The following is a 6000-nucleotide window of genomic DNA, read 5'->3' on the forward strand; positions in this document are numbered from 1 at the left end:
AGTACTTTGATGATATCATGAATGTGAGACATGGTTTATAACCGCAATAAGAAAAAAGCCACATCTCAGACGAATGTTTAGTCCCCCATGGTAATGTAATCCTATGCCTCAATTCAGCAAGGCAAAACAATTCTGCTCCCACAGAGCAGCAGGGAAATGAACTAATTTGCTGAATTTACTGTATCTGCCTGAGGCAATGGAAGGTAAGGCCAGAGGTGGATATCGAGATTCAATATGTTCTACCAACGGGGTTAAATAATCAACTATAAGCTGTTCAACAGGAGACCAGAGGGACACTCTTATATTCTGAAAAAATAAATAATAATAAATGTTATAATTAGGATTTTGTTTCTTTCTTTCATTGAAAGGAAATTATTATGATTGCAATGTCAACTCTCATTTGAAAACATCCAAAGACCCTCAACCACCGTTAATTTCAAAAGGCTTACCAGTACAAAACGGGCTAAAGAATCATCACCTTAATTCTGTCTGAGATCAGAAAATATTGTGAGATGGAAATAATGGCATTTATTTTCCCTAAACTTTCTGAGTGCCCTACAAATCGCGTGCAACACTGCTTACTTTTGTCTGTGAATCCCTTTGAATTCATGTCAGAATGCTTTGTAAAGATGGCAGATTTACAGATGATCTTTTGTTGAGCCTTTCACTTTATAACCCTTTGGTTTGAGTAAAAGGACTCAACACAAATACAAGTGTTCCATCTAGATTATCCCTCATTGGAGATTTACAATTACCACATTAAAGCTTTAAATGGGAAGACTTCACAGCATTCATAACAATTACAAAGACTTTTGTTACTTAACATTCTTTCAAGTCTAAAAAAACCTAAAAATCCTTTGACAATCATATCCAAGCTATGTAACCATTAAAACAAGAATTGGTTGCAGTTCATTTATCATATGTACAAACTGGTAATTTACACGTTAAACACCATATTAATTTAATAAAATCCTAATTAAAAAATGCTATGTTCATGCATTAAACTGATAATGATATGCAACTGGATTCTTAATTAACTTCCTGCATTCTTCAAACATCTCCATGGCAACAAGTTCACTGTTTACTTCACAATAGCAGCAAAAGCTGTGAATGAACCTTCATAAAGTCCAACAACCAAAATACAGAAAACACACTCGTTTCCTGTATCATCTTGAATATGAGCATTGCATTCATAAATGTCAAAGTCTGTCTTTAATAGACAATGCTTCTTATCTTTTCAGTATTTCCACTCGTGTACTGCAACACAAGAGTTTTTTGAAATGTGAAAATAAACAGAAAATAAAAAGAAATGTAAGAACTGTAATTGGGCTATTTATCCTATCATGTCTCTGGATCATTACGAAAGATTTAGTTAGCCATGTTAATAATGTTGCAAAGGGACTATTATGTACTAATTATTTACTTATTTTTTTAAAACCATTATGAAAGAAAAAGGCTGGAACTGTGCTTAGACATCTAGCATATACATGTACAGTATGAAATTTAAACAAACTGCATAAATAGGCCAAGACAACACAGAATAATACTGAGCTGTTGTTGAAAGCTGAGCTCAAGGGATGGAAATTATTATTCAATGTTGCAAAATCTAGTGTTTCTTTATATCTAGGCTGCGAGAGAATGACACCCATGAGAAAATATTACACAGTTAATGAATGGAAATAAATGTAGGTTATTGCATTTATTAATTGAATTTGAATTTCAAAATGATCCTGCGATGAAATAAATAATACAAATAAATCATAATCATGTACCCAACACTTTAGTTGTCAAATTCTACAAATGAAAGAGTCATATTATTTGAAATACTTGTCTGCATTTTGAAATTCCATTAATGTCTTTATGGATCTACATTGAAGAGCTTCTGCATTAAGTTAGCAATTGGTGTTGATGTTTTTATATTATCTTAAATACTTCCGTATATTTCCATGTTTTTGATTTAAATGTGCTTACTAAAAAAACTAAGGAAAATGTAAACGTTATCAGCATCCTTGCTATGTCAGCAGCTCCAAGTGAAATTAAGATTGATGACCCGGTGCCCTATTGATCTACACTGTGAAAGACTAGTCCCAGGGAGCAGTCCTCTGGAAGAAATTGAACAAGTGTCTGCCCGCTGATAAGTCATTTGTGAGTTGTCGTCACCAAAGCTTAGGATTAGTTTTTGTGGGACTTGCACAAAATTCAAGGGTCTAATTAAGGAAGCATTTTTTAGAGATTGCTATTTTGTCTATTTCACAATGAGTCTGTATGTGTATAGTTAAATATTTACCATCTTAGAATCTGGAAATACAAAGCTATCGTTTCAGTTTTTACATGACTGTAAACATTACTGGGATATCAGACAGTCAGAACAGGTTCCTGTCTCTGTCACTTCAGATATTAGAACAACATTGTTGATTCAAATTTTAATTGTCATGTCTTCTCTGTTGCCGAGAACATGATCACTAAATTAGAACTTTATCCCATTCACTTATAGCAAATACCAAATATAGTACAGTACTAAATGGCAAGTTTAATATTGAACAGAGGCTTCTTGTATCTTAACAAAGAAAATCTGCCATTAAGCAGTTAGTTTTGTACTCAGAACTGCATGTCCACCTATTATGTTCAGTATAATAACTTACTGCATGTCAAGTTGTAGTGTATAAACAGATGGTGCTGTTAATGCATTTCACAGATTGCACGGCTCTGGAGCAAAAGATGCCAAAGTGTGTATCAAGCCATCTGAATCAAAAACTGGGTCAAATCAAACTCTGAGGTTTTGTATTAAGTTGCAGTATGTTATCAAAGGACTTAAACTGTACCAAATTATTCAAGTTCCTGTTTAGCAAGTGTGACCTCTAACCTGAAGCACGAAAATTTTCAAAATACCTGCATCTGTCCATGAGATTAAATAAATCTTTAAGAATAAATCATTAAGAGTAAAGAGTAAGTAAATAATGGTGAAAGCAAGGCAAAACATACATACTGTATATAAGGTTTTAAAAAAACTTTAGGAATGTTCCTAGTAATGATTATTCAATGGAGCGCAGAAAGCCTCACCCCTCATCAACCATTTCTCTTCCTCTCTCTCTCTACTTCCAGGTCAGAGGGTACCTGGACTTTAAGTGGACTGGGACTTTAACTGAGCAGTTAACAGATCAACAGTGTTTGCCTACTCCAAAGAACTACTGTATTATCAACACTTATTAAATCGTTATTATTGATTTTAGCAGTGTGGACCATGTGTGAAGATTGTGGATTCAAATCCCATAAGAGCCACTTCTGCTATACCCTTAAGCACAGTCATTTACCCAAATTGTTCCAGTAAAATACCCAACTGTATATCTGGGTGAAAACATAAAGCACTTTGGATTAAAGCCTCAGAGCAATATACAATAATATTTTAAGCAGGTATTCTTTCCAGATTCATACAGATTCAAAATGACTTGATCATTCACAAACCCAAATATATTCAGAGTAATGAACTCATTGTATAACACAAGACCAAAGGTAAGATTTTTTTGGCTAAGCAACATAAAGGCATAGTACAAGCATCAGAAAACTGAAAATCAAGGAACATAATAAACTTTAGCAAATTTACTGCGGTGAACATTTATACTGTAAGAGAAAGGTTTAGAGTCTTTATGAAAAGAACATCCACCTGAATTAACTTTCTTTTTTCTCTCCCTGTCCCTAACAGTCCAGCTCCAAGTAATGTGGTCATCTACTGACTGTTTGCAGCAATCATTTGATTGGAACAGACAAAATAACACCTCTATAGACTCTAGGGTTCAATTCTATCAATCCTTATGAGCTGGCTTCAGGGAACATCTTATGGCATAAATTTGTAAATGATTTTGGAAGTGTGTTTTGGCTGCAATAAACACATTACAGATTTACAACAAAAATTCTTTTTTTGCTTGCAGTACACATGTATTGTTCACTGTGCTTGCTTATCATTAAACAAAGCCAGTGAAATCTTCACATACGTACAGTACAAGTGAGACAGCTTCAATGCTAGCTTGTGTCTTACATTTTAGACATTGCGGCATGCGGAATTTAAATGTCTAAAGAAGCATAATTCGCCTTGCATCTATTTTTAATCTAGCTCAGAAAATATGGTTTAAAAAATTGGTATTTGCTAAGCTCATTGTAAGCCTGCCCAACCAATGTGTCCAAGAATGAGTGCAGTGGCAATTACTCGCTTCAATGCATCGTCATTGTGTTGAATTCTCCCATCAAGAAATTTAATTACAGCATATTAAATTCATTGAGAAGGAAAAAGAATAGAAAAAAAATCTCATCAAAAGACCTAAAATATGTGGCCCCAATACTTGAAACCATGATATCTTCTATGCAAATTTCATTGAATTTCCTAAATTGCTGAAACCTAATTACACTCTGAATTTTTATTTAATTTTCATATTACAAAACTGGGACCCTTACAGTGTGGAAAACCCATAGTTAGAAGGGAGGAAATTCAATATATATTTATAAACACCTTTTTGTTCCATTTTGTTTTTTTTCTAAAGTAATAATAACCAATGGTTACAGTAAATATTAGTTCATCTTGATATGCAAATTTAATATATTCTCAAAAACTCACAAGACTGATTTACAGTACATATACTGAGCTAAGTTAGTAAAGGTGTGATTGCTGGAGTGCAGTTTTAAAAAAAACCACAACCATAAGAAAATAATAGCGAAGGACAATGATTTTTCGGGGGGTGTCCCACTTTACATACCAAAATAACATTTTTATAATAGAAAACTGCTCAATGCTGACGACCTTTTACATTCATTTCACTTCGTGATCTAGAGAACAGTGCAAAATAATGGTAAGGGAAATTGCAGAAATGATAAACCTTTACTGTGTTTTTGGTTCAAAAATAAAATAAATAAATTGCTCTGAGATCCTCATTGCAGAAGTAAAAAAGTGAAGTACAAAAATGAACTGAAAGTTTAACGCTGCCCTTGCTGTGAGGTAAAGTTTATTTAATTTCAAATCAATTGTAAATGTTCTGGGCTTCATGGTGGTGCATTGATTAGCATTACAGCCTTGCAGCGCTGGGGTCCTGGGTTCAGTTCTGGATCTGGGGGTGCAGTTGGTATGGAGTTTGTGTGTTCTCACTATGCTCTTGTGGGTTTTCACCTGGTGCTCCAGTGTTCTTTCACAGTCCAAAGACGTACTGGTAGGTTAAATTATCTTATGAGGAAAACTGGCTCTAGGCGTAAGCGTGTGAATGTCTGTGTTTGTGCCTGTGTGTCTGCCCTGCAATGGACTGTCCTCATGTTCAGGCTGTGCACTGCATTGTTCCAGGTCCCCCATGACACTGACGTTAAAGAAGATTTTAGAGAATGGATGTAGATATTTTTCCTATTGTTTTACAAATGTGGCATTTTCTAGAATAGTTTATATTCAGATTAAACAGATAGGGTGGATGCTACAGTACATACTGTACAGTATACAGTATGAATTGAATCATGAACCTTACAAAGTAAATCTCTACATCAAAAGACTTTTGAATAAAGGGGGTAAAGTCAATATTACAGGAGTGGATAACGAAAAGTAAAATAAATCAAATCAAAAGCAAGGACAAAAATAGCAGCATTTCTTTCTTTGTTTGGTTCACTAAATCAGAAGTCTTTGTCTGTCACTGGACAAGGTGAAGATCCACAACAATGAACTTTTATCTTATCATGAGTTCAAAAAAGGGTGGCATGGTGGTGTAGTGGTTAGCATTGCTGCCTCACAGCACAAGGATCTGGATTCAATTCTGTGCCTGGGTGCTATCTGCATGGTGTTTGGACTGTATGTTCTGTTCACGTTCACGTCAGCTTTTACAGTGTACTCCGTTTTCTTCCCACAGTCCACAAAAATACTGGTAGTTTAATTGGCTTCTGGTTAATTGGCCCTAATGTAAGCTTGTGAAGTTGTGTCTGTGTGTGCTCTGTGATGGACTTGCATGCAATCCAGGGTATATCCTGCCTTGCACCTGT

This window comes from Lepisosteus platostomus, chromosome 6 (genome assembly GCF_059453375.1).
Source record: "Lepisosteus platostomus isolate fLepPlt1 chromosome 6, fLepPlt1.hap1, whole genome shotgun sequence".
Classification (NCBI taxonomy): domain Eukaryota; kingdom Metazoa; phylum Chordata; class Actinopteri; order Semionotiformes; family Lepisosteidae; genus Lepisosteus; species Lepisosteus platostomus.